Source organism: Budorcas taxicolor, chromosome 18 (assembly GCF_023091745.1).
Source record: "Budorcas taxicolor isolate Tak-1 chromosome 18, Takin1.1, whole genome shotgun sequence".
NCBI lineage: Eukaryota > Metazoa > Chordata > Mammalia > Artiodactyla > Bovidae > Budorcas > Budorcas taxicolor.
In genome coordinates, this window is record NC_068927.1 from 16,196,350 (window position 1) to 16,216,088 (window position 19,739).

General features: G+C 48.4%; 1 protein-coding gene across 6 annotated transcripts in view; it reads right to left on the reverse strand.

Annotated features, from left to right (window-relative positions):
- Positions 1-17,549, reverse strand: part of ANKRD11 (ankyrin repeat domain containing 11) — a 117,474-nt gene extending 99,925 nt beyond the window's left edge. For 5 of the 6 annotated variants that reach the window (XM_052656651.1, XM_052656652.1, XM_052656655.1 and 2 more), the window contains exon 1: positions 17,441-17,549. The gene's annotated coding sequence lies outside the window, so the exon portion shown is untranslated. Of the gene's footprint in view, positions 1-7,260; positions 7,369-17,440 lie in introns of those variants that run through there. The other variant, XM_052656653.1, reaches the window with a different exon arrangement.
- Positions 17,550-19,739: the final 2,190 nt, after the last annotated feature.

The following is a 19,739-nucleotide window of genomic DNA, read 5'->3' on the forward strand; positions in this document are numbered from 1 at the left end:
TCATTCTGTCACAGCGAGATGCTGGAAACAAGAAAATGTCCATCAGGAACAGGCAAGTTAGGTAAGCTGTGCCACATACACGTTACCACGATGCAAAACATGAAGCAGCTCCACAGGTATTAACACAGAACAAACTCAAAGAATAAGTGGGAAAAAAAACAAAGTACAGAAAAGCATCTACCCGCACAAACTCACACTTACATGCACGAGGCCACCCAAGGGATGTGAAGGAAGAGCCCTGGAGCTCAGCACTGGGGGACAGGAACCAAGGCTTCCTGTGCCAGCCCACAGAGAAAACCTTATTTTCAACAGAAACTCGAGCATAAAGACTAAAGTGGAAAAAAAAAAAAAAGAAAACTGTGGGAAGACAAGATAGTACAGCTTTGCCCATCACAGCAGGGGTGATCTACCCCATCACCACAACTCTTAACAGTCCAAAGCAGAGGCATTTTTGCTTTCTATTTGATCTGAAAGCCCTAGGCCAGCAAGGCCCACACACACATGCCTGTCCAACTGCTGGGGTTACTTCCATGTCCCCTTGGATCGCCTGGCGCGCGCCCTGGAAGTGCCCCCTGGAAGCGCTCCTCGCTGTGCTCACAGAGGAGCAGACCTCAAGTCCGGAGACAGTGGGCTCTCTGAGGCATCAAAAGTGCTGAGTGGGGACCAGACACACTGTGCACTGCAGCGTTCCCTCTGGGCAGAGACACACACACACAGGGGTGTACGGGCCGGCACCCAGGATCACACACAGCTGGTCAAACGGGTGAAAGTCCACCCACGAGCAGCCTCTGTGGCCTCCTCCACCAAGAAACCACTCTTAAACCTGTGCAAATTAACAATGACTCACCAATACCACCTGACACCTGGTTCATATTTAAATGTCCATGTGTCCTCAAAACACTTTAATTGAGGTGTAACTGACACGTAGTTCAAAACATTTTTTTTAAAGCTCTTCTGTCCTCTCCCTCCAAACCAGGACCCAAGCAAGGCTTCCTCACTGCCTGTGGTCACTAACACAGGTTACACATCAGCACAGGACTTCCTTGGAGTTCCAGGGGTTGGGAGTCCACCTGCCAGTGCAGGGGACACAGGTTCAATCCCTGGTCCAGGAAGATCCCTACATGCCACGGGGCAACTAAGCCCACGGGTCACAACTACTGAAGCCCAAGCTCCTAGGATCCGTGATCCGCAGCAATGGAAGCCACCATGATGAGAAGGCTATGCACCTCAACTAGAGAGCAGCTCCTGCTTGCCACAGCTGAAGAAAGCCCACGCGCAGCAACAGACACCCAGTGCAGCCAGAAATAAATAAATAAAAAGTCTAAAAACCATCAGCACAGCTCACGGACAATGCCAAGCATGGTGTCGGTGACACTGAGTTTCACCACCTGGCTAAGGTGGGACCACGAGGTCTTTCTACTAGAATGACACACAAGTCCTTCTGCAACCTAGAAGCCATCAGTGGGGTGACCTTTTGTCAGTACTTGAATATTTTGAACCAAAAATTTTACCCAAAAAGGTAAAAATGTTTAACCCAACTCTAATCCAGACTTTCAACCAAACGTCCAGTTAACAGGAAACACAGGACAGAAGAACAAGAAGTCAGACCCCAGAGCTAGACAACTCAAGGATGTTCTTCCATCTACGGGTGAATGATCTGGCTTCAGGAGTAAGAAACAAACAGGGTGCCTGATGCTAAAGACCCTAAAGGAAAGGTGTAAACACGGCTTGGAATCAGCCAGGACCTAAGTAGGGCCCCCGCAAGCTGTGCTGTAGCCCATAGCACTGAACAGCTCAAGATATCGGTGAGGGTGAGATGCCAGAAGGCCTACCTCTTGTTTCCAAACTGCCAGGCGGTGTACACACCCCACAGACAAGGCAAACAGGGCAAACTATTAACAAGAGTTGAATCCAGATGGTAGCACATGGGTGATCACTGTACTCTTCCTGACTGTATATTTCTGACAATTTTCATACTAGAAAATTGGAGAAATGGACTCCCTAGTGGTCCAGTGGCTAAGATTCTGTGCTCCCAATGCAGGGGGCCTGGGTTCAATCCCTGGTCAGGGAACTAGATCCCACATGCTTCAACTACAGCCCAGTGCTACCAAATAAATAAATAAAAATTTTTAATTGAAGGAAAAATTTAGAACTTTTTTCTTCCACTCAAGTTTGCTGAACTTAATAATAGGTACTTACAAAATCAACTAAAAGTACTCGTTAAACTGTATATCAGATGATAGGGAATTATTGTTTATTAAGTATGACAAAGGTAACGTGATTGTGTGAGCAACTGGCCTACATGAAGTTTTTATGGACCTGTAGTTGGCTTTAAAATACTTCAACAACATAATAATTAAGCAAATATGGCAAAATGCTAACTGTTAAATCTAAATGATACATACAGGATGTTTATTTTACCATTCTGTCCTCCTTTAAAAAAAGGGCTCCTTAAAAAAAAAGAAGAGTGTTACTGGTGCAGCTGCTGTGGAAAACACTCTGGCAGTTCCTCCAAAGTCAGACACAGAGCCACCGTGTGATCCACCAATCCCACTTCTGGGTGTGCACCCAAAGAACTGAGAGCAGGAACCTGAACCAGGACTTGCACACCCATGCTCACAGCAGCACTATTCAGCACAGCCGAAACATGCAGACCTAACCATCAACAGAGAAACGGAGAAACAAAATGTGCTCTATACATACAACACAGCCTTTACAAGGGAGGAAATGACGCCACAACAGGGATAAGCCATGCCAACATCATGCTAAGGAGAAGAAGCCAGGCACAAAGGGCTACGTCTACAGAATCCACGTCCAGGGCCCTCTAGACAAGTCAGTTTCATAGAGATGGGGGAAGGGAAGCCAGGACAGTCTCCCTGAGCAGAGGTGAAGGAGTTCTGAAACAGCAGTAATGGTCAAATGACACTGTTGATTTACTTAATGCCACTGAATTGGACATTTCGAAGTGGTTAAAATGGTCAATTTTATGTTATTTTATCACAATAAGTGAAGTGAAGTGAAGTGGCTCAGTTGGGTCCAACTCTTTGCAACCCCATGGACTGTAGCCTGCCATGCTCCTCTGTCCATGGGATTTTCCAGGCAAGAGTACTTGGAGTGGGTGCCATTTCCTTCTCCAGAGGACCTTCCCAACCCAGGGATCGAACCTGGGTCTCCCGCACTGTAGACAGACGCTTTACCATCTGAGCCACCAGGGAAGTCTTATCACAATAAAAATTTTTTTATAACCAAAGGATGAGAATACTTTGGCCACCTGATGCAAAGAGCTTACTCACTGGAAAAGACACTGATGGTGGGAAACATTGGGGGCAGGAAGAGAAGGGGGCAACAGAGGATGAGATGGTTGGATGGCATCACCAACTCAATGGACATGTATTTCAGCAAACTCCAGGAGACAGTGAAGGACAGGGAAGCCTAGCATGCTGCAGTCCATGGGATCACGAAGAGTTGGATACAACTCAGCCACTGAACAACAACAACAAAGGATGAGAAAGTTTAAGAACATATAGATCCAGATAACAGCCCCACCTCTACACCAAAGAGTGCCTAGAGAGGACTCCACCTAAAAATGAACATGTGAAAGGCAAAACCAACACAGCAGGCAAGAGCTTTCTAAGCTGCTTCCAGAAAGCACGGGTCAGTGTCAAGGCACTTAAGACAAGGGGCCCCCTTCCTAATGAACCTGCTTCTACTACGTCTTCCCTGAGCCCACACACCAAACACAAAGTTCTCACCCACGAGTAAGAAGCATTAAGCTTTCTCAATGGGGAGGGCCTGGACTGACTGGCTTCCCCAGATGTGGGAGACTGTGGGGACAAAGCTAGAATTCCCTTCTCTCTCCAACCTGCATTTCTCTTCTTTCACCCACCTGCTGTCAGAGCACTGGTGACAATGTATCTTTGAATATTATTAGCTGTGCTCCATGGGAAAACAGGTCCCATGACTGATAAATTTTAAATCTGAAAAATCAGACCTTCTATTTGTTTTTTGGTGTGTTTTCTTCTGGCTTCGAGAGAAACCAAGGGAAGAGGGAATGGCTTACTGTGGGGAGTGCTGGTTGTGTGCCCACCTCTACAGGAACAGTCTCTATCGGGACACCACGGACAGGGCACAGCAGCAGTGACGGGGTGCTCGCCCATCCAGCCTGGATGTGGGTTCTGGGGAATAGCACACATGGGGCCCTCCGGGTTGGCAGTCCCCAAGCCTCACGGACCTTACCTTTACAGTCACATCTGACAAAACTGGAGGGGGCACGTGTGAACAAACACCCTAACGGACATTGACTGCAAAAGAGAGAGAGGGATAGACAAGAACTGGAGGGTAAGCAAAACCAAAGCATTGGAGTTGGTTTTTCTTTTGAAATCCCTCAAATCTGTCTAAAAATAAGACATCCTATTCCAAACACCTCAGTAAAAAATAAAGGCCCTGCACCCTTAACCAACCTGATGCCTTCAGCCCACATGTGAACATTCCCCACAAGTTCTCGGGGCCTGGCTGCCAGTGGAGGCAACCTGGACGTCCTGCCCCAACGGGCAGCACGCCGGTGGGGGGACAGGGACGCACTGGTGGCGCTGCTCCCGGGCTGCTGCAGAGTGGTGCTCACACGCACCCACTCCTGGTAAAGTCTGCCACCAACCAGCAGCTGCTTCCTACCTTTGTCACCAATTCTAGATAAGTAATGAAAAACCCTCACTGTAACGCTAACCTCAAAGCACCACCCCTCAGCAGAACGAAGCCTTGATTATTCTGAAGTTCTCCAGGACGAGGTGATCTGGAAAGCTCACCGCGCCTAAACTGAGACATCTCACAGTGACACACCTGGGCACCAACATCAACGATCCCAAGCAGGTAACCATCCCACCACTGGCAAGGACTCTCATCTCCTGCTCCCCATTTATCCCCCACCCAACATTCAGTACCTGGAGACTCAGTCCTTAAGGGTTTCAGTGTCAGATAACTGACCTCGGGAAAGTGTAGGGTCACTAGAAGGCAGGTTTGTTCCTGCATAAAACAAATATGACCCGATATAAAAAATATCCTGGTACTCAAAGTGACCTTTAATGAAACTGAAGGCTATTTAAAGCAGCCGACTCCCTAGATTCATCAGCACTTAATACTTGCTTCTGTATAACCTCAACTTATAAACTGTGTTTACCTTGTTATCTTTTTAAGCAAATGCAGGTACAGATATACTAACAAGGACAGGCGCAGAGCGGTCCCCAGGCGGGCAGTGGGCAGGCTCGCCCTCTGCATTCCCACAACTAGATCTTAGAGTCAACTTCGGTGTTTTTTTTCATTTTACTGAAAAATAACTTAGATTACTATATAAATTGAAGGTGTACAGCATGATGGTCTGATTAACAGACACTGTGAAATGATTACACCAGGTTCAGCTGATGTCCATCTTCTCATTAGACACAAACAAACAAAAGAAAAGGAAAATACCCTCTCCTTTCCCTGAAGACTCTCAGGCCTTCCTCTCCTGGGTGTGGCACACCACACCCAGAACTCAGCTGTCTTACAGCTGGGTTTGTACCTCTTGACCACCTTCCTCGAGTTCCCCTCTCCCCTCCTTCTGCCTCTTTTCTATGACTTCAGCGTTCTGTTTTGTTTTAGACTCCACATGTAAGGGCGTCTGTCTTTCTCTGACTGATCTCACTTACATAATACCCTCAAGGTCCCTCCGTGTTGCTGCAGATGGCAGGCCTGCCTCATTTTTATGGCTGAGCGGTTGTCCACTGGGTATCTGCGCTGCACCCCCTATACTGGTCTATCTCTTCGGCTCTCTCTTAGCTCTTGGCAGCACTGCCTCAGTGGCCGTGGCGGTGCCTGTCTTCCCACCGTGGCACCCCGCTCTCTCGGGGTGAGCGCTCAGGTGTGGGCTGCGGCTCACGCAACGATCCAGTTCGCATGTTGTGAGGAGCCGCCGCTGCTTCCACGGCTGTGCCAGTCTCCGTCCCCACCACTCTTGCTAGCTGTCTTGTTGATAACAGCCCACTCTGACAGGTGTGAGGTCACAGCTCACTGTCATTCTGATCTGCACTTCCCTGATGATTCATGATGCTGAGCATCTTCCATGTACCTGTTGGTCGTTCATAAACCTTCTTTGGGACAATCTTTACTCAAGTCCCTTGACCATTTTTTAAATTGCATTATTTAGTTTTTTGCTATTGAGTTGTATGAGCTCTTTCTATAATTTTGGATATTAACTCCCTATCAAATACATGGTTTACAAGTATTTTCTCCCAATTCCATACATTTTCTTTCCACTTTGGTAATAGTTTTCTTTTTAAATTAAACAAAATTATTAACATAAATTTGCTAACATCTAGAGTTAACTTGACTTTTACATTTTACATCCCCAAAGAATAGTTTTCATTACTTAATCAGTCTGTAACATTTGCAAAATAGGCCCCTGGGGATGAAGCCAGCCAGCACCACCTCGCCCACACAGCACAGGGAGCCTTTGGGCAAGGAATCTGGTGTGCCCTCCCTACAAGGGCCAGGACAACCTTTTCTCCCCTCTGATGCAGGGACAATACCTGGAGAATCCACTCACTAGACAACATCAACTATTAACAATGAGGGCTTACTTCTCTGAACTACAGGCTAGGTTTCCAAGTCAAATTGGAAATTCATTTAATTCAAGGGGGAAATGTCTCGCGAGCAGAGTCTCATCTGTGTGACTCAGCTCTAAATCTTACAGGTGACTAGTGGTATTTTCAGCAGTAAAGCTAGTTTAGGGAATGTAGCCACTATCAACAGTCATCTACATGAGAAGTTTAGAAGGCACCTTAGCTTTCGGTAAGGACATGGGTCCTAGCCAGCTCTCAGGTCACTGCCCTGTAAACACCCAGATGCCAGGCCACAGAGGAAATAAACTCGTCAACATTAACTTGTCTGCTACAAATCTCTCTGCCTCCTTTAGAAGCCCACAACCCACTTCCAGCCTCCACTGAGAGGACAGAAGCTGCCATTTCCAAGCTCGCAAAGCTTGGCCCCTTAGCACAGACACCTGGCACCCCTGCAGCTGGTATTTGCTGCTGTGAGGACTTCAGCCTGCAAGTAGCTCAGTAAGAACAGAGTCTGTGGACGGGGTTGGGGGGGAGCACAGACTGCTTCCTTAGCTTAAAACCAACAGCCCAGACATGGACTTCAACCCACTTGCAAACACTTGGAAACCAAGTAGCTTTTGCCCATTTAGGAGCTTTTATAAATGAGGTTTAACAAATACCAACTTACAAGTGTCAGTAGAGAAGTCACTAGCATGGTGTGCAGCTGCAGTGACACCAAGGCTGCAACAGCTTGTGTGGCCTCGAGTCTCCAAGGACATTTACATCTTAAAATCACAGGATATTCCTTTCCTGTCTGCGTTTTTGGTTTTTTTAAAGTTATTTTTACAGAACCCTCTTCGCTGAAAGACCAATCCTCAAAAGCAGCCCTGGATAAACAAAGAAATAGTGCCAAGCCTGCCTCGGGGAGGGCGAGAAAAGGCCAGAGGGCACCAGCTGCCTGAGCCCCTGCCCACCCCAGCCCCACTCCTGTGCTCCTGCGCAGCCATCATCACTGCAATTAGTTCAGAAGCAGTGGTGAAGACGAGCTCTCTCCCTCCAGTGAGCAGCAGCTGTCAGCCGGCAGAGGTGAGATGTTCCACTGTCATGGAGGGCTGGTGACACGGGGACCTGGCAGAGCAGCGAGAGCGTGAGTGAGAATGAACACAAAGCCAAGCACCTCGCAGCTGAGCGGCCCAAAACGTCCACTTCTGCATCTGCGATGAGACGGCGAGCAATTCAGGGCCCTGCCAGAAACAGTACAGCCTACAGAGGCCATCCCCCGCTGAAGGCCAGCAGCCAGACGCCCTGAGTGTCACTGCTGCCCCGCCCACGGCCAGACCAAAGGACGAAGTCCGTGTGACACGGCACATGACCAGCGTGCTATGACAGAGCAGGGCAGAGGCTCTGTTCTGATGGCGTGAAGCCAACCAACCGCGCCTACTCACGCAAGCAGGCCCCCACGCAGCCTCAAAGCACACGAGCTCCAAGCAGACACTGAGGCTCTCCTGCCAGGTGCCACTCCTTTCTCAGCCGAGAGCCTTTTAACATCGAACTCCTGGGCAAACACTGGCTAAGCATCTAATCCTATGTGCATAACATGTGCGCAGAACTATGAGAGACACAAAGCAGACAGCATCCAGGAGAAGCCTAAGATAGGGCGGTCTTTCTCCTCTGGATACATCCACCACCTCCACCGTAGGCTGCTTTTCCAGCTCCTACCACTCGGACCCAGAGCTACTCTGCTGGGCCTGCAGTTGAACGTAGGGGTCAAAAAAGGTGTTCAAGCCAATCGCAGGCTCCTGGGGAATGGCCCACTCCTCCCTGCAGTGGGGCAAGCACCAGAGACGGGGCACCTGGGTCTGTCACAGCTCCACAGGCAGGGCACCTTCCCTAAAACTGGTCATCCCTCTCAATCGACCCTCAAGTATGTACATCAACACTTGTCAGGAAACACTATCCTGCCCACACAGCCCACTTTCAAGATTCCCTGGACACTCTGAGGACCGCTTTATGATGGGAGGCCCTCCCTGTCCCCTGAGCGGCCTCCAGCCAGGATCCAGCAGACATACTTCATTCCTCAGTCACTTTCCCAGGATATCATCTCTGCCATGTGTGTGAACTCAGGCATCATTCCTACAGCAAAATCTCAACCCCGTCATCTAGTTCTCCCTGGTCATCATCACATACTTTTCCCCATAAAATGGTGTTCCCACTTTCCCTAACAGTGTCTCTTCCACTGAGACCTTCTTAAACCTGATATTCATCCCAGAGCAAAGGACAGCAGGGGGACAAGAACAGCCAGAAGATGAGGCAGGGCCTCTCACGAGCAGTGGCCACCTGGCCACTCTCCCTCCACCCGAGCCCTAGATACTGCCTTCTCCCGGCCCCAGATCCAGGCGCAGGGCGCTCACCGCCAAGCCTTCTGCCCACCATGCACTGGCATTCCTCTAGCCTCTCTGACACCACCCACTCCACGTGTGGTCTCTGCCTCCCCATCCCCATCAGCAGAGCCCTCATCCCCAGAACGCACAGTCAGATGGCGCTCTGCTTTCCTGGCTTCAGCTGCTACTGGCTCCTGCCTGGGCTCCGGGCCGTCCTCACGTTACCACCCGTCCTGCCCGCCTTTGTCCAGAGCCTTCTGACTCTGCTACTGCCCCTGCTCTGCGCACCAGAGGGCTTCCTCCAGCACACCTCCAGAGCTCACAGTGCCCTGGCCTCTGCGGGCAGCTCCGGCCCCACATCCTCCTTCCTCTCCCTGCATCCACCACGCAGTCCTACACACAGTGAGCAACCAATGAACATCTGACCACATCAGTGGAACGTGGGGAAAGCTGTCTGTCCAGTCTCAGAGGCCCCTCCCTAAGACGTGTACTCACCCCAGTTCCCAACTATCCTCCCAATACACAGCAGGCCACATTCAGAAAAACCAGAAGTCAGCTACACAACTGCCGATACACAGTGGCTTTACACAGTGCCAAATGGGTGAATGGTTATGACGACAGAAAAAACAAAGACTGTACTCTTCACAACTGCCAAGGTCATGAAAAACAAGGAAAGCCTGGAAACCTGTTCCAGACAGGAGGAGACTAAGGAGACCTGCAACTAAACGCCATGTGGGATCCTGGAGAAGGAAAAGGACATTAGTGGGAACTGAGTGAAATCTAAATGCATCAGGGGTTGAATTAACAGCATAACGTATCAATGCTAATTTCTTAGCTTTGCCACCCTTAACGTTGCTATGTAAGATAGTAATAATAGAGGACCAGAATAAAGAATATAATGGAACTCTCTATTATTTTTGCAATTTTTCTGTATATCTAAAATTATTCCAAAAAAGAAAGTTTATTTAAAACAAAACCTTGAGACTTCCCAACAGTCCAGTGGTTAAGACCACGCTTTCACTGCAAGGGGGCACACATTGGACCCCTGGTCAGGAAACTAAAATACTGCATGCCAAGTGACGCAGCCAAAAAAATAATATGACATTTAATTTTTTAATGAAATTAAAATGTTTAAATAAAACTTTAAAATAAAACAGTACTTTATACAGAATGTGCATTTCCACCATACCCTGTCAATCCCAAACTACACTAGCTGACCAATGGTACTGTGTCTTCCAGGAATCAAGAGAGCTCCGATGAACCAAGGCCAAGTGCCAGAGCCTACTGCACACTGACCTGACCCAACCTCACCTGTAAGGTCAGCATCTAAGGATGCCAAGCCTAGTGTGGTCAGCAGAGTGACTCCCCCAAAGAGGTCCACACCCTGATCCCTGGCACCTCTAGACAACTCAGGCTAGTAATCAGTAGACAGGGGACTGACCACCATGGATGATTCTGGTGAGCCCAGCATAATCACAGGGGTCTTGCATAATCACAGGGGTCTTTAAAAGTCGAAGACGGAGGCAGAAGAGAGTCAAAGGAGGACGTGACTTTGGACTAAGATCAGAGAGATGCAAGGTTGCCAGCTTTAAAGATGGAGGAAGGGCCCATGTGAAGAGCCTCCAAAAGATGAAGAGGCAAGGAAATGAAGTCTCCCTGGAACTGGCAGAAGGAACCAGCCCTGGTCATTTGTTACAGTCACAGAAAATAAGCAGTGACAGCACTGAAACGGAAAACTCATAAGGGCTTCTCCAAACCCTTAGACCATGTTTCCTCCATCCTTCACAGCTGCCTGAGTCAACCCCCGCCCCTCACCTCCCTTCCGGGTCCCACCTCCCTCCAGCCAACAGACTTGGGAGGTTTAGAAGAAAAACATCAAGGAAAAGGAGATGCTATGGGTTAAATTATTATAAGAGATTTTCTCCCCAACTTTCTAAAATTTCACTGTGCCATTAAATAACTTTTTTTTAAAGATTAGTTATTGCTTAAACATACTCTTTAAAAAGTCAGTCATCTGATGAGAACCCAGATTCAGCAGAATCAGATCTAATCACTTTACCAAAGAAAAACAAAGTTCACACGTATCTCATTAGGGTCATAACTGCTGAAATCACTCAGGATATGAGTGAAAGCACATGTTACTTTTCTAAGTCTCACACTAAATGATAAGACACTTCAAAGATCACCTTTCCCAAGTATTAGGGGAAACTTTTCCCCATAAGAAAACATTCTGAGTTTAAGCATATTTCATATATTAACCTCTAAACTCAAAAACTTCAAATTCTAGATGGACTCTTCTCAAGATAATGGAAACCTCTATGTAGGTAAGCTAGCGTTAAATATATTAGAAGCCAATCATACAACTCTGGCAAAGAAAGAATTCACAAAGTCTAGAAATTCTTTGAAAACATAATCACCTTGAGGGCTACAGTTTTCAACCCCTAAGGCTGGCCGTTCTCCTCTGTAAGCATCCAAAAGGGTAAGACTTCTTATAAAATGTTCTGCACATCCTTTAATTAGTCAGGCGTTTTAGTAATTTTTTTTTTTTTTAGTTAATTCCTTCAAGAGTGGTGTCTTGGGGTTTTGTTGAGTTTTTATTCTTACTTCCTGTTTTACAGGATGTAAAACCGCATTTAGAAGCACACTAGCAAGGCTTAATTTCTTAAGAGTAATAAGGTTCTCCACTGCATTTCTCATGCTCTCTGCTTTAGGTAAGTTTACACAATATAGCCATAATATCTTCAAGTCTACATTTTCACCCTGAATTAAATGAAAGTTTTACTTTGCTGGATATGAATGAAGTAAAAAAGAAAAACACAAAAACACTGTAACTTTAGCCCAAACCTTATGAACCAAGCACCTTCCCGCAATGCTCTCATTATTTAGAAACGTTCATTATTCTAGCACATTCGCATTCTGGGTCTGAAGACAACCAATGGAAGGGGAAGAGGATAGGACACTCTCTACTGATGAGCTGAGAACAATCTACTTGCTGTATTTTAGATGAAAAAAAATCTCTGATATCAGAAAGTTATTAGGCATTTACAAATTAAATTTCAATCCCAGCCCTTCTTAAAGGTCACCTTTTTTGAACAAGTGGCTGGAGAAGGAAGGATTTTATGAATTTTAGTTAACCTTGACCAAAAAAACACTTCTTTTTCAATCTAAGTGATCAAAAATGTTTTTAGTTGAGAAAAGGCCAACATTATGTCATGATGAGGTGCACACTGGTTTCTTTACAAGTGGAAAAAGAACACCTACAGATTTTCAGAATAATAAATAATTCACTGCACAGATGCCAAGGGCAGGACTGGACATGCGGGTCTCGCCCAGCCAGCAAGCACTCTGTAACTCAGACTGCACTGCTCACCTCGATCCTGGTTGGGGTGGGCTTCCCAGAAGCTGCACCCTGCAACAGGATTTTCAGTCATTTCAGCCCTTGAAATATCTGAGCTATATTAATCAACCAGACTTCTTTACACTGAAAACCCCCTTAACTGTTTACTCAAAGGATCATAGTTGGAACTGATGGTTTTCTCAAGTTCTAGAATGATGTCTTTAGTTTCAAAAACAACCAATCCCCCTCACCTAAAATGTTAAAGCCACACAAACCTAAACCTACTGTTATCTAAACCAAGAACTCAAATCTTTATCACCCAAATTATGTCCACAATTAGGGTTTTCAATAACAAGGGTTTTCAATAACAACCTTTTCCCAAGTACATAACAGATTCATTTTTTTAACTTTAGAAAACATAAACCACATACAACCCTATTTTTGTGAGTTTCTCCCCAAAGAGATTTTTTTTTTTTCCTTCATTAAAATACCAAAACTGAGCAGGGGGATAAGGGATAAACGTAAAAAGGGCTGCCTCCATTCTGGAGAATTTATATTGCTTTGGCCTTTTTTATTACAACTGCTCAGGAAGTTAAAAACTAAATCAAAAAATGCTAAACCTTCCAAGGGACTCGACTATGACAGTAAACCACCGTTGACACGACACATGAGCAGCACCAGCAGCAGAGGACACCTGGCCAGCCTGACTGTGGCCCCAACATAGCAGTCCTACCAAAACTGCTTTCACAGAGAACTTTCTTCTTCTTCCACAAAGAGAACCCGCCTCAATTACGGACATTTTCTTTTGTCTCTTGTTTTGTGCCAACTGTAAAAGCCATGCCTCACGCCTTCCTCTAAATTGTAAAGGTAAACTTGTAATGATAACAAATGGGAAAAAAGCTAAAATGTACATAGCATAATTTCTAATCAGTCAAATAAATGTTCATAATCCTAAGTTTGTCCTTTCAAAATTACTCAAATACTTCCATACACAGTCTCGGAACAATTCAACAAATACTTCTTGAGCCAATTCTATGACTATGGTCATTTCTAGCCTGTAACTCAGATGACAAAGAGACCATGCCTACTTTTATTAAGCTTACAGCCCTGCTATCACAGGGCACATACAAACCAATTACATCTGATCAACTGTGTCAAGTTCTACATGGCTTACAAGGTGGGCTTATAAGAAGACTCTATGAGGAAGCATATTTAACTAAGACCCAAAGGCTGAGCAGGGGTTATCTTAGAGGTTTTGGGGTGGGGGCAAGTAGGGAAGACTTGCAAGGGAGACAATAAAGGATACTCAGCAAGACCCTGGTCCAGGCAGAGGCCCCCTAGGAAATGAAAGGCCAGTGGAGCCAAAGCATCAGGTTTGAAAAGACCTGAGTGAAGTGTGTGTGTGGGCGGGGGGCGGGGGGCGGGGGGGGGGGGGGGGGTCACACAAGCAGGGTTAGACTGATTAATAATTATTTGGGACACTTTTCTTAAAAATGCTTGTAGTTCTGGCATATACATAAAACACTAAATAAATAAAACACTATTTGGGCTTCCCTGGTGGCTCAGGGGTAAAAAATCGGCCTGCCAATGCAGGAGACATGTCATCCTCGGTCCAGAGAGAGCCCAAGAGCCAAGGAGCAACTAAGCCCCTGCACCACAACTACTGAGCCCACACACCGCAACTGCTGAAGCCTGGGCACCTAACGTCAGTGCTCCACAACAAGAGAACCCCATGCGATGGGAAGTTCTCGAACTGCAACTGGAGAAAAAGTCCACATAGCAATGAAGACCCAGCACAGTCATATTAAAAAAAAAAAAACAAAAAAACTATTTGGTCCAAAGCTGAATTTGAAGAAAATTTTAAATATGGAGAGGGAAGAATGGGAGTTAAGAAAAGCACAGAAGAATGCTAACAAAAACATACATTTATGTACACAGCTGAGCCTGACTCTGGCTTAAAAGATATCAAGAATAACATCCATCAAACAACAACAACATAACCACTTGGAATAGAAACATCTCTATCAGAATTAACAAAGCAGGTGTTAAAGTGGACCCTTTCCTAAGCCTTTTTAAAAAGGCTTTCTAACTGCCTGCATTCCAGGTGCCAGGGATTGACCTCTTTTTTTTTTTTTTTTTCTGTATAGCTTTAAGATAAAACTGGAAAAGTTGAACTGCAAAGAAATTCCATTTGAAATTCAAATTAAGAGAACACATATGAAAACATTTCAAGACAGTTTAACTTTCAGTTATTTGCATTCACTTATTTTTTGCGTTAAGTTTACCAAATGGCCGAGCTCGATCCCCACAGAGCACTGACTGAACAACAGTAGTGAACTGACGCGGTGCGCGGCCAGACAAGCAGTGCAGCTTCAGTCTCACCTATCAACTCGAGAGTGTCTTGCTATTAAAGGAAGTTCATCCATTACACTTTCATTTGAGACACGAAGGGACTTCCACAGGATAATGGACAGATCAAAACACTTATTTTGGCAACAAATGACGACCATGCCCTGAACCGGCATCTACTGGCTCTCTAATTATGTTATTTAATTGATGATGGGCTCAGTGCCACCCTATGCAAAGTAACTCCTCTCTCATATTGGATGAAATGGAGCCTTACTATGTCAAATGTACTTAAAAACTCAAGGATCACAAAGCATCTTGACAAATACTCTTCAATACAAATAGCATAGTTTCTTTAACTCTATGTGCAGAAAGTTCTACTTGTCACTGTATCAACACTGTAATTAAAGCTGAGATGACAGCCACTGGTCCCAAGCAGCCCATCTGGTTTGGAGAGATGAAAGGCCTGCTGCGCGGTGCGATTATCACGGCCGGGCCCGCAACACACCCAGAGAAAAACATCCAACAGTAGCAACCCAGAGGTACAACTGCAAAGGAGAAATTCACGATTACGTGACACCTTTAAAAACAAACTTCTGGTAAATCTTGTTATGCACATTTTCTCACCAAAAAAAAAAACAAAAACACAAAACTTAGAAGAAAAAGACCTTTTCCAAGTTCCAAATCTGGGTCAAATTTGGCACTATCTTTGGGCAGCTTTTTAACTAACTCAGGAGGCACGCACAAAGAACAGAGGAAAATGTCACAGCAACTTGGTCTTTGTTTCCTCTGTCCAGAGAGCCAGCCTATCAAAGGCGAGCCTGCTCCTGAGCGTGATACCACAGAGAGCGGACAACAGCTGAATGGAGGGCGGGGGACCAAGGGTCACAATCTAGGTTGAGCAAGATGTGTTCCCTTTTTCGTCTCTAACGACAGTTTCAAAGTAATACCAGAGTACTTGTGCAATCATCCTCAAAAGACACAAACAGAACTCAGGTCCTCCAGGATGGCAACACTGAGGAAGAGCAATCAGGGTCCTACAGAGAGCAAATGCAGTCTCAGGGTCTCTGATTTAGAACTATCCAAGTTATGCCATTGACTGGGTCTGCAGGAACCAAAAATAGTAACTGTTTCAATGGCACTTTTTCCACAAGCAGAATCATCTTACATCTTTTGGCTAACAGCATTTCATCACCACCCCCCCACCACCACCACCACCAAAGGATCAGAATAGTCTAAGTTTTGCAATTTAACAACTGCATACACTCTCACTCCTCAGTGGAGAAGGAATGTGAAGGATATTGCGCAAGTCACTTCAGAAGACCCTCTCACCATATAAGAAAGTCTGAAATGTGACTATGGAGAAATTCTTGCAAACGAATATAAAGCTTCTCAAAGCCTATAGAAACCATGAAACCTAAGCCTGCTCCATCTGAACTGCTAGAAAGAAAATGGTTCTGAGAGCACGGAGCCCTCTTAGGCCAGCTTAATCTTCCAAAAGCCTCTTCCAAAACTCTTCGGAAGTTGGGACAGGAAACAACAGAAGCAGAAAAGCTTGACAGGACACCGAGAAAAGAGCAGCCCCGAAGAAAAATTAAGACTCCCCGCAAAACGCCAGAGATACAAGATTCAACACAATCCCTCTTTGAGAGGGGACTGAAACCATGTGGCAGGGCCAACCCTACATACACCCTCACACATACACATACACACACACACACTCTCACAGCTACCGCCCTGCCAGGGGATGATGAAATGAGGAACGGAAATTAACATTTCAGGCAACGTCTCACATTGTTCCTTGAGGCCAAGGGCTGCTGCTGGTGCAGCCGCCGCCGCCGCTTCCCTCCCACCCGCCCCCAGTCCCGCCTACCCTCCCCCCGAAACACCCCCGCGCCGCTGCCCCGCATTCCTGCCCCTCCGCGGGCCCACGCGCCTCCCGCGGCCCCAGCGCCCCCTCTCCCTCCAGGGCCCCGGCTCTCCCGCCCCCTCCGGCTTGGAGCCCGAAGCCGCCTGCTCCCATTTCAAAACAGCGATAATAATAGGGACGCTGGGAATAACAACTACAGCCCACACCGCGAATGCGCCCCTCCCGCGGGTCAGAGGTCGGCGCCCCGTTCTCCAGGTGCCCGGGGCCCTCCGCAGCTCCGGGCCGGCCTTTCAAGGTTGCCTGGGCCCCCCAGGCCCGCCTGGAACGCCCAACCGCCCCCCATCTGCCTCTCGCGCTGCCCCGGGACCCCCAGGTCCCCAGGCCCAGCCGAAGCGCCCCGTCGGCCCCTCGGGCTTCGCAGGCTCACCCAGAGCCCACCCTCAGCAGCCTACGGCACCCCCGCAGGCCTGCCCCGAACCCCTGTCGGCTCCTTAGAACCCCTGAAGACCCCCGTCGGCCCCTGCCCGCCCACAGTCCATCCTCTGCCCCTCAATGCTGCCCGGGATTCCTGTAGCCCCCCCTACCAAGGCTCCAGGCCCGCCAAGAGCCCCTCGTCGGCCCTCTGGGCCCTCCAGGCCAACCCCGAGCCCACCCTAGCCCTCGCCTGCCCCTCAGGTCAGCTTGGAGCCCCTCGGGGCCCCCAGCCCCCAAGTCCGCCCGAAGACCACCGTCGACCCGCCCGGCTGCCCCCCACAGGCCCACCTGAATCCCCCCCCAAGTCCGCCCAGAGACCCAGAGCGCCGTCACCACTGCCCCGGACCCTGGACCCCAGGCCCGCAGGAGCCCGCCGCGCTGCTCCGCCCGGCGCGCAAGGCCTGCAGGCCGCGAAGCCGCCCCACGCCCGCCCCGAGCCCCGCGCGGCCGCGGCTCTCACCGGCTCCGGCTCCGACTCCGGCTCTGGCCCGCGGCTCAGCGGCGGCGCGCGGGCGAGGCCATGCAGCCCCGGCCCGTCACCGGCCCGCGGCCCGAGCGGGAAGGCGGCGCGGGCTCCGAGCGCCGGCGAGGCGGGCGGAGACGAGCCCGCCCTCGGGCGGCGCCGCGGCAATCTGGCTCTCACTGAGGGGGCGTCGGGCCGCGCGCTCGGCGGCGCCTCCCCGCTTGGGGCCCTCGCTCCATCGCGCTCCGGCTCGGGCGGCCTCTGGCTCCGGGACCCGGCGGCGGCTGCGGCGGCGCCGGCAGCATGAGACGTTACCTCCCATTGGCCCGCCGTATCCGCCACCACCATTGGTCCACCGAGTTCGGGCACAGGGCTGCTTACGTCACGGCGTCGGAGAGGAAGTGCGCATGGGGCCAAGGGAGAAAGAGAGATTGACAGTTTCTAGGACGGGCTGGGGCGGGACCAGAAGGACGTCCGGGGTCGGATTGGACAAGGTCTTGCGTCCAGGCGCAAGAATCGCCGAGGGAGCGAGAAGCTGGATTGGCTACCAGTTTCCCACAGGGGGCGGGTCTTTTGGCCTCGAATATGACGATTGGCCTTTCCAAGTGCCGGAAGCGGCGAAGGGAACGGTCGGGAGCGAGTCTGGGCGGAAGGCGCTAGAAGGCGCGGTGTCGCGGGCCGCCCGCTGGTAGGGAGGCGCGCCCGCGAGTCAGGGCCGGTGGGGGTGGTTGGTGCCGTGTCAGCTCACATCCAGACCATTCTGCTCTTGTTGCACCTGCCGCTGGCGCAGGGACGCTTGACCACCGTCCACCGACCGAGTCGTCTCTCAGATCTGCTTTTTTAAAGGGAACGAAGATCCTTCAAGCCGCGCGGCGGGGCCAAAGAGAAAAACAGTGACTTCAACCAAATAGGGGGTTAAAATTAGGAAATATGAATAAGGAGGCAGTTTGCCTAGAAGTAATCTGAGAATATACTAAAGCAAAAACATAGTGAAGTTCCACAGAAGATATGGATAAAAATATACAGTAGCGAAAAGAAGTGCAGAGAAAAGGAAAGAATGAAACCTTTGAACATATTAATTCATAAATGTTTACTGAGTGTCTGTTACCGGCCAGGCACTAAATCAGGCACTGGAAGCGAACTGTAACAGCGGTTCTGTCTACCAGCATATGATTTCTCACCATGGAGGGAAGACACACGTTCGTTGAATACAAGTACCTAATTACAGGCTGTGATAAGTGCTTTGAAAGAGAAGTATAGGGAGTTATGAAGGAATACTGAGTGAAAATCAGGTCTAGTCTGAGCAGTGGCTTGACACTTAAGGTGCTGCCAGAAGGCTGAAGAAGAAGTAGGAGTAAGATGTGGTGGAGAACATCCAGTAAGGTGGCTTCTAGCTACATGTGACAAGCACTAGAAATGTGGCAAGTCCAGGTTGACATGTGCTGTGAATATAAAATATCAGGTTTTGAAGGTGTGGTGTGAAGAAAAGAATGTAAAATGTGAAAAAGTAAATCTGTATTTTTTACAAGTGGTGTGTGTGCTTAGTCATTCACCGTTTGCAACCCTGTGGACTGTAGCCCACCAGGCTCCTCAATCCATGGGATTCTCCAGGCGAGAATACTGCAATGAGTTGCCATGCCATGCCCTGCTCCAAGGGATCTTCCCAACCTAGGGATAGAACCCACATCTGCATTACAGGCAGATTCTTTGAACCACCGGGGAAGCCCTGCTGCTGCTGCTAAGTCGCTTCAGTCGTCTCCAACTCTGTGTGACCCCATAGACAGCAGCCCACCAGGCTCCCCATCCCTGGGATTCTCCAGGCAAGAACACTGGAGTGGGTTGCCATTTCCTTCTCCAATGCATGAAAGTGAAAAGTGAAAGTGAAGTCGCTCAGTCGTGTCCGACTCCTAGCGACCCCATGGACTGCAGCCTACAAGCCCTATTACATGTGAAAATGATAGTGTGTGGGACAATTGCATTAAAATATAGTGTTAAATTAATTAAATCTTCTTTTTTCTTTTTAATTGTAGCCACTTGGGAATTTTAAATGACATCCTGGCTGCATTCCATTTCTGTTGGACCACCCTGGGCAAAGAGTGGTCCTAACCCATCTCCTTTGGGTAGAGAGAGGCCTGGTGGCTGGAGGGACAGCACTCATTTATTCAAAGCACACTGAGGGCTTTTGAGTGCCTACTATGTGCCTGGAACAATTCTAAAAGTGAAAAAATGAATGTTAGTCCCTCAGTTGTGTCCGACTCTTTGCAACCCCATGGACTGTAGCCCACCAAGCTCCTCT